Source organism: Manis javanica, chromosome 16, assembly GCF_040802235.1.
Source record: "Manis javanica isolate MJ-LG chromosome 16, MJ_LKY, whole genome shotgun sequence".
Taxonomy (NCBI): Eukaryota; Metazoa; Chordata; class Mammalia; order Pholidota; family Manidae; genus Manis; species Manis javanica.
The window spans coordinates 32,272,795-32,282,238 of NC_133171.1; the positions used below are offsets into that span (position 1 = coordinate 32,272,795).

Genomic DNA, 9,444 nt, shown 5'->3' on the forward strand with positions numbered 1-9,444 from the left:
TACAAGTAAGCATGCAATTTGTGCTTTGATTTTTAAATAGGACGCTTTCAGCAATGGATTTCAAAGTAGCGCAATGGCAATACAGTGTTTTTGTCACTGTGAAAAATAGTCTTATTTAACAATGAATACAGATTTCTAGGTAAACAATGCCCACTTAAGATAGAGCTAACGAGGCATTTACTGACCATGTGAATATTTAAAGAGCTGGAAGGAAAAGTCTTTTATTCTTGGAGTTTAGGTACACAAAGTACTCTGTGATGCTGTTAAGATCAGTGTCCGAAGTACCTTCCATTATCATCATCTCCTCTCCTGTGTGTGTCCTCAGATGGGTATCATGCATCACAAATTATTGGTGGATGAGTAGAGAGAAACAATGGGACATAATGTTCTAACTTGGAAAATTATATCCAGAATCTGTACACAGAATCTTGGAAAATGATCTCCATTCAAATATTAAAAGTACTCTGAGTCCTTACAAGAAATGCTCATAATCATTAGGAAACTTGCCAGCTTCTGTGAAGTATGACAGCACATCTACAGAGAGTAAATAATCATCAGTGGAACTTTAATAATTAGAGGGCTTTATTTTTCAAAGCATCACTCTGAAATGCTGAGCCACCCCTGGAGGGCCACTGTAAGACCTGAAAAAAGGTTAGAATCATCTTTATTTAGGCACTGCATACAAGGAAGAAAAAAACTGCTTCATGCACATGCACATGCATGAGATGCCACTAAACAAAAGGGTCCTATAAACAAGAGGTGGTAAAAGTGAAGTTTCAAACACACAGTGCCATTCACGCCGTAGCCAAGCTCCGGGGTTGAGTTGGCTGCAGTGTTGAGTTTCTTTTCTGAAAAGAAACTTACCGTTAGCAAAAAAGGCTTGAAATTCTAAAAAGTCACAATTTTCCTCCGAACCAGAGTCACTAAAACAATGCAACTCTTAGCTGCTTACACAATGTGTTCCCTTTGGGCTGGTGGCGTGAAAATGGACTTGCACAATTTCCCCAGGGAGAAAAATAAAACATGCTCGTAGCTTTAACTATCAGTAGGACTAAAGTGTTTCTTTAGATTTTAAGTAAATGTACCTCTACACCTAAAGGCCAGATGTGTAACTGTTAATACTCCTGTCAATCAAAGACAAAAGAGCAAAGGTGACTGCTCTGTTGATTTTATATTTGTCTCTTTTATTTGTATTTTTCACAAAACTGATAGACTATCTTTCATTGTTTGCAGGATATCATGATGAATGTTCAAATAATTAAGAGTAAAAAAGGATGCCAAATCTTAATGTTTTGGAGTACAGCCCACATCTGGGACTGTCAAAGAGTTTTTGTATTGAGGTGTGGTTTACTGATAAGGAATTGGTAAACAACCAATTTATATATATAAATTGAAATTGATTTGTATATATAAATTTATATACAATCTTTTACTAGTTTCAAAGAGGTTAAATGGACCAGTGACTATTTGAAAAGCTGTATATATCAACAAGTTTCAATGCTTTATTGAATAAGCTCCCTTAAATAATGTACAGGAGAGCCCTTTAATATTTTTTTATTGAAGTGTCATTGATACATAATCTTATATTAGTTTCAAGTATACAACACCGTGGTTCAACAGTTACCCATGTTATTAAATCCTCACCCCCACTAGTGAGGTTACTAGTGACAGAGTGACAGAGGTTACTATCTGTCAACATAGGAAGATGTTACAGAATCATTGGCTCTATTCTCCATGGAGAGCCATTTAATATTGCATTTCACTTTATAAAGAGCACTGCTGCCATAAAATTGTGGGTGTGAATCAGATGAAATTAATTTACATGTCAACGTATCTTCCAATAATGATAGATAGTAAAGTGATGTGAAGGGTACTGAGACAAATGTTGTTTGTAAGGAAATAATCATAGGTGATACCATGTTAGGTGGAAAACAGTAAGTTGTTTGGTGGAGCCTAGGTTACCAAATGCCCTCATACACATATTTATGTAATTTTCTCACAATTTTACATACACAAATTTATGTAATTTGCTTACAAAAACCCTTTGGAGTATAGAATTTATGTTTTGTAGATTATAGATTATGAATTTCTCAAAACCCGTAGCATCTCTTGCAGAATCAGCAAAAGGGAGCAGGATGTGCTGAATGGTAGGAAAGACATCAGGTGTTTGGATAGCAACACAGATTCTAGGAAGAGAATAGTTCTTTACAGATGCCTTACTCAGTGATAAGTACTAGAAGTAGCCTGCACATAGTTCAAGGCTCTTAACATCTGTATATGCACGTATTTACTCATTTCTGTTTATCAGGTCTGGTCTGTGGCAGGCGCCGATTTTGTGCTTTACTATCTGAAGGCGATCTAACATCCTAGAGCTACAGGCTCATTCCAGGCACGTAATCCTCCTGACGGTCCCTTGCACCTGCCAAGCCTTAATGTCTGCCATGCTGTGTCCTCTGCCTGAGACACTGTTTCACCAGATATCCATAGAGCTTACTGTAGAATTAATTATTCCATGTCCCTCTTCACTTCCCTGACCACCAGTATAACCAAAACCCCTACTCATCCCCTTATCTTGCCTGAATTTTCTTTTATAGTCTACTAATCACCTCATAACCCCCCAATTACTTATGTGTCAAAAGGCTACTTATTTGCCTCAAAAAATACCACACTTATTATTTTAACTAGCGGTGTCTGACTCACAATGGCAGCTCCCTAAATATGTTTTAATAAATCAATGAATTGCATGGCCATTTCTGAATGTTCATGCTGGTGATGAACATTAAGAAGCCATTTAAAATTTTCCACTTAAGGGAAAGTTGTTTTTTTCTTTTTCCAAGAGAGTCGATTGACCGCCACATGGGAGTTTGGGGAAGGTGCACTGGGCGCTTTCACGTATTTAGGAAAACAGACTCTTCAGTAGCCAGAAATTGCCCCACTTACTAGTTTTAGCTGAAGAGTTAATAATCTCTGTATTTTTTGTATCCCTATTTTCTCCAGACTATAAATGATATGAAACAATAAGAGTTTGTTATTTTAGACTGTTGACAAAACTACATCCTTCTTAAAGTAGGAAAGAGGTGGAATGGACCAGGGACTATTTGAAAAGCTAAGCAGTGCGATGCATGCACAAAAGTGTGGTGACAATTTCCTGCTGCCCATCTATAAAGCAAGGAGAAGAATAACCTGATCTACCCCAACAAGGTATTTTGTGAATCATTAACTTGTGAAACAGTTCATTTTAATGAAGCCGCTTTTGGCATAGTCTTGTCAAAATACCCTGGTTAATTATATAAATTCACCTTTTGGCTTTTTTTGGTCACTGAGTTAATGTGAGCAACAGACATCCCTTTGTCTTATTTTTCTATTGTTTGAAATTCTCTTTTTAAAGTAACAAGTATTACACTGTTTTAAGTCTATTTTAGCCTGATCGCTGGGATATGGGGATCGCCTTCACTGTGGACAGTTATCAATGTGCTAACAGCTTTCTGCCTCTAAGAGAGCTTCCACTTTCCCCTCGCCCTCTACCCTACACTCCCTGGTCAGCCTATGCACTGGGGAGTCTTTACTGTAAAAATTATTTGCTGCCACAGCCCCTGAGACTGCTTATCTTTCTTGATAATTCCCTTTATCAAATGAGGGAAGTAGCCCATCCAGAGATTGGAATCTCTCTAGTCTTCTTCCAATCACAAAGGTAATTCAAAGTTGACCCCCAGGAAGACAAAACTGACAATCCTGTCTTTGTTTTTCCATTGCCTATATCTTAGCACATCTATCACACAGTATATCTGTGTTGGAAGAATGATTGAATGAATGAAATAAATAAAAGGGACTCATCCTGTAGCTTTAATGTTGCTGACTTACTACAGTGTGGTTTGATACACGTGTTTAGCAGAAAATTCTGAAGGGGAAAATGGGGGCTGTAACATCTTACTAAACAATGGAGAAGCTTATCGAACACAAAACATCATAGCAACTTTATATTATACTATGGGGAGCATTTAACTGAATAGGCTGTATGTTAGTTTTGCCCATGACAACTATAATACTTGAAAATAGATTATTATTATGTTTCAAACCTTGTCAACACAGAAATACATTTCTGAATAGATTTCTTTTTGGATGACAGATACCTTCCACCCCTTTCCAATTTACTCTGCAGAAAATATTAAGCCATCCTCATTAACATTTAATTTTTCCTCTTTTGGGGAAAATAACATAAATTGGGAAAGCCATCTAATTTAACTGCAGAAAGAATTTAGTGGGATAAGAGCCCAAAAAGAAGAACATAGTTAGAGAACCAATTCAAAGTCTCACAAAGTAGGAAAGGTTTTTTTTTTTGAAGGTTAAATAAAACTTTATTTAGAAAGTCTAAAATGATTGTATGGTAATTTGAACAACTAGGCTGTATAAGAAATGACTTGAAAATCCTCTTTTGATATCCATGAAGGGTTAGATTCCATTATAAGTGCTTTGTTCTTCAGACCTGGAAAAAAAAACAAACCTGATTTTTTGACAAGTGGTTTATTCCCCCCTTTCCCAGATTCAACAATCCTTCTGATCCCTCAGATAGTTTCTTCTGGAACAAACTTTCCTCCTCTCCCAGGCAGTCCTCATGGGTCTACCTTTACTGGCTGTGGGGCTAGAACAGGAGGTAAGATGTGTGAATTTTTCTTCACTGGGATTTGCTTGTTTTTAGTGTTAATTTTAAGAGCATCACATAATGGTTAAGAGCATGGAGGCTGCAATAGGCTTCTGTGCATATCCCAAATTAGGATCCTGACTGCTGTTAACCAGAGACAGGAATTTGAGCACGTTTCTCAAACTTCTTCACCTGTCATTGGGTTTACATCCAAATGACTTATTCCAAGAAATAATTCTTTGGGTATTCAGAATATGATCTGCATAGAATACACATTCAAGAGCAAATGTTAGTAGTGCTATTAATAAAAGAATTATCCATTAGAGTAGAAATCTGTACCCTTTGGGTGGAGAAGAGGTATATATTTCTAACAAAACAATGATTGATTGTTACGCTATGACCAAGGGTCATGGCAGGAGCACATGAAAAGTGGAATGTGCACTAATGGTGACTTTCATTTGTAGGATGGGGATGCTTTTAAAATGTTATTCAGGAAGTGAAAATATCAAATGAGTAAGGACCCACTGTAGTAACTTTTTGTACCCACAAACAATGCAGTTGTGGTAAGGGTTTTTGACAACACCTCATATCATTTTCCCATTCCATTGGCCCAAATCTTTATTTCGTCAGCCCTGGATTATAAATATTTCCTTTAAAATAGTCTCCTGTCTCTGGACTCTGACCATCAATTCTATTATGATCATCAATTTGCAAATAAATCTTCAGAAAGCACTGTTTTAAGAGTGTTGCTCTTGGGCTCCAAAGGCTTCATTAATTTCTCAACTGCCTATATACTAAAGCTCAAGTTTTTTAAGTTTCACCAAAAAGCCCTGCATCAGCCCCAATCTCCATTTTTAGTTTCTGCCTTTATTTACTATCCTTCATAAAATGAAGTTACAGCTAATATGAATTCTCTAGATATCTCATCATTCCATTCCATCACGTATCATATACACACTGCCTTATATAACTAGTCATTTAGATTGTGTCCCATACACTTCTTGAATTGGATAATATATGTACTATTTGAATTTCATGAAATACCTAATAGAATGCTTTGCATAAAACATGTGCTCAGTCAGTGTTTTTAAGACAATGGCAAAACCTATACTCAACTTCAGGTCTGAAGGTCCTTGAACCAGGGATTATAGGCAGGTTAGACAAAAATAAGTCATCTCCCACTCTTCTCTCTTTCTCATCTTCACTGCACATAGTAAGCATTTTTCTTCTTCTTTTAGTGTATTTTTTAATTGAAATATCGTTGATATACAATCTTATATTGGTTTCGAGTATACAACACAGTGATTCAACAGTTACACACATTAAATCCTCACCCCCCCCAGTGCAGTTACTGTCAACACAGGAAGATGTTGCAGAGTCATGGGCTGTATTCTCCGTGCTGTATTACCATCCCCGTGACCAACCTATATTATGACTGAGAATTTTTGTGTCCCTTTATCTCCCCATCGTCCCCACCCTCTTCCCCAGCCCCTCCCCCACCATGATAACCACCAGTCACTTTTCAGTGTAAGTCTGTTGCTGTTTTGTTCATTTTGTTCTGTGTTTTAGATTACACATATAAGTGAAATCATATGGTATTGGTCTTTCTCTGACTGGCTTATTTCACTCAACATAACATGCTCTGGGTCCTTCCATGTTGTCACAAATGGCATTTTTCTTAAATATACTTTAACGACTGCATTATTTTCTTTTTTTTTCTCACCTCCTTGGCCTTTGCAAAGTTCCCATCCTCCTTCATCTGGAGCCTTCTCTTTGGTGTACCTTTTTCCCAATCAGTCTACTGCATTCCATCTTGCTCACTGCTTCCAGAATGACGGTGCCCATGCTCTGCCCTAAACATTCTGCAAGGGTTTCTCACCGCATGGGGCACAGAACCCAAACTCTCTCACAGGATACTCAAAGCTCAGAGGTTCTTAACTTTATCCACCTTTACCCATATTTTACATTCTATCTTTCTACTGGGTGGAACTCTATTACTTGCAGTGTTGTAATACTGTATTATTTCATGAGTTCTTGTCTTTGCCCTCATGGCAGTCAGATCCCAGGGGAACCCCAATAATTCCCAACCTCTGGCAGCCACATATCTGCATAATCCCTGTCTCTGGATTGTGGGTGGTGATTTGCTTCCAGTCAATAGAGTATTGCAAAGGTGGTGGGACATCACTCCTGTGACAAGGTTACATTTCACAGTAAAAGTAAAAATATTTTGCAGATGTAGTTAAGGTCTCATATCAGTTTGAGTTAATAAAAAGGGAGTTTATGTCAAGTGGGCCTGACATAAGGCTAAAAGCCCTTAAAAGGGAGAGATTCCCTTGCTGGCCTTGTAGAGGCAAACATGATGTTTGAAATGCCCGTAGAGAGAGCCATGAGGAAGGGGAGCTGGGTTTTGCTTCTCGAACCCAATAGCATCTTCCAGCAAGGAACAATCAGGATGTCAGCCATATAATCACAAGAAAGTCCGTTCTGTCAACAACCTGAATGAGCTTAGAAGCCAGCTCTTCCCTAAGGAAGCTTCCAGAGGAGAATGCAGACCAGGACAACCCCTTGACTGTAGCCACGTGACACCTTGAACAGACAACTCAGCAAGCATGCCCAGACTCCTGACTCATGGAAGCCAGGAAATAATGCATGTACATTGTTTTAAACTGCTAAGTAGGTAGTACTTTGTTATGCAGCCATAGGTGACCAACAAATCATACTCTTTTCTTGGCCTGCATTATGTCTGCGCTCTATTCGGTTGTGTATACCACTAAACAGTTCTTCAAGAATCAGCCTGAATACCACTTCCTCCGTGAATCATTTTATTGTTAACCCCATTGGTTGATTATACCTGCTCTTGTCTTCTCCAAGTGGTTTCTACATGTCTTTACTAATACTGATCAGGCCATACTGAAATGTGATTTGACATATCTCCTTCTTTCTATGAACAATGACTTCCTTGAGAGATCTTATGTCTAAGCCAGCACTAAGTATATGCATTTGAAAACCTAAAATCATAAATTAATATTAAATCCGGTGATCAATGTCACTTGGTATGTTTATCAGCACATGTCATGGCTTCTCAGTGCACTTCGAACTACCTGTTTATATCTAAGAGTTTCCTGCTTCAAATAAAAAGGGAAATGGAATTCCTTGAGAAGGACAGATAACAAATTGGAAAAGTAGTAAAAATCAGGAAAAAGAGTCAGGGTTTCATTGTAAAGGCTGATTTTTAGAAAATGGTAGTTGAATGTGAGCATAGTAGTTTCAAATGTGACTTGATCTTGATGAGAATGACTTCTAAATTTTACAGTTACTCTGAAAAGAAATAAAATGAGATGAATTAAAATGAAAAGAAAAGGAAGAAGAAGAAAATTGTTACCTATATCCTGAGTTCTGACACAATATGAAGGATGATGGTTTCATAGTTTCTGGCCTAGCACAAGTGAAGTACGTTTCAAAATCCGTATAACAGATGATTAGATTAAAGGGAGATGCTGTGTACTAAAAGCCTAAGCTAAGTATGAAGAGTCTGATACATGTATGCTGTGAAGATTGGTAGACTGGATTTATACATATCCACCACCCTCCAGAGAAACAGGGCAAATATTTGGCCACTCCCACTGCTGGCAAGGCTTTTAAATGCTCTAATAACCCATGCCATATAGTCTATCATTGTAGTGCAGAAGAATTCCCTCTATTCAGAGCCTCTTAATATAATCAGCCATGTAAAATGCAAAATCTAAAATCTCTAGAACTGACAGAATGTTGGTAGAGTTGTCCACCATGACGGTCTCATACAGTCTAAGTGATTTATCCTCAAATCAAGGATTTAATTTTATTAACAGAAGGAGAATGAAAAAATACCTTCAGCAATGGCATATTCAAAGGCTTTATGCCACATCTTACTTCTAGTTATATTAACTCACATCCACATAGATATTTTGAAAGTCATGAAACTATAAATCAGGTATCAATACATGCATTTTTCAGAGTGATTATTTTTTGCCCACATTTGCAGAGCTAGTAAGTGGCAAAGCAGAACATACCTCTTCAGAACGGTTTCTGAGATCTTTTACTATGTTGTGATTGATCATGTGCCAGTCAATCAGCATGCCAGCCTCCATCCACCCCTTCATGTGAAGCAGGAAGAATAACCATGGAGACATCTTCTGCTATTTCCGTACAGCCAGGCTTTCGGAAGCAAAGGCCAAAGTTGCATAATATCTTTGGGAGAAGTGTCAAGCTATTTGTTAGTCCTTAATGTCTAGGAAGGTAACTTCTAAAAACATAAGAAAAACAAAAAACAAAGGAAGCAGAAGGAGATCTGTATTAAGGGATTTCTAGTCTTGTCACGGCCAGCTCTGAAACTGGATGTATGACTTACCACTCCTGTCTCAATTTCAAAACTGGGTTAATTTTTCCTTCCTGACTATATCCAGAACAATTGTGAAAACCTGATGGTATAATATGGATGATACTTATTTGAAAACTACATTATGCCTAAGAAATAAATATATGCTACTTTCCACCACATATAGAAGTCATTTCTAAGTAGGTGAGTTGACTGTTCAGCAAAATTCCTTGAATAATCATGTAAAAAACAGATTGCTAAAACTCTTTCTTGTACTCACTAACATAGACCATTCTGTTTTATGCTTCATAAAATATTAATTTCACTTATCCTTTAAAGGGTCAGAATTAATCAGTAACAAAAGAAAAAAAATGAAGTGTGTGTCTTTGGTTGTATTTCTCCATATGGAGGACCAGATGGCCCTCCCTTAACTTACTGAGATTGATGAAGT

At 37.5% G+C, this 9,444-nt stretch overlaps 1 non-coding gene across 1 annotated transcript; it reads right to left on the reverse strand.

The window, feature by feature from the left end:
* Window positions 1-4,557: 4,557 nt before the first annotated feature.
* On the reverse strand, window positions 4,558-4,681 carry LOC118968389 (small nucleolar RNA SNORD22). The gene has a single exon (XR_005056023.2). It is a non-coding gene; the product is annotated as a small nucleolar RNA SNORD22 (small nucleolar RNA).
* Window positions 4,682-9,444: the final 4,763 nt, after the last annotated feature.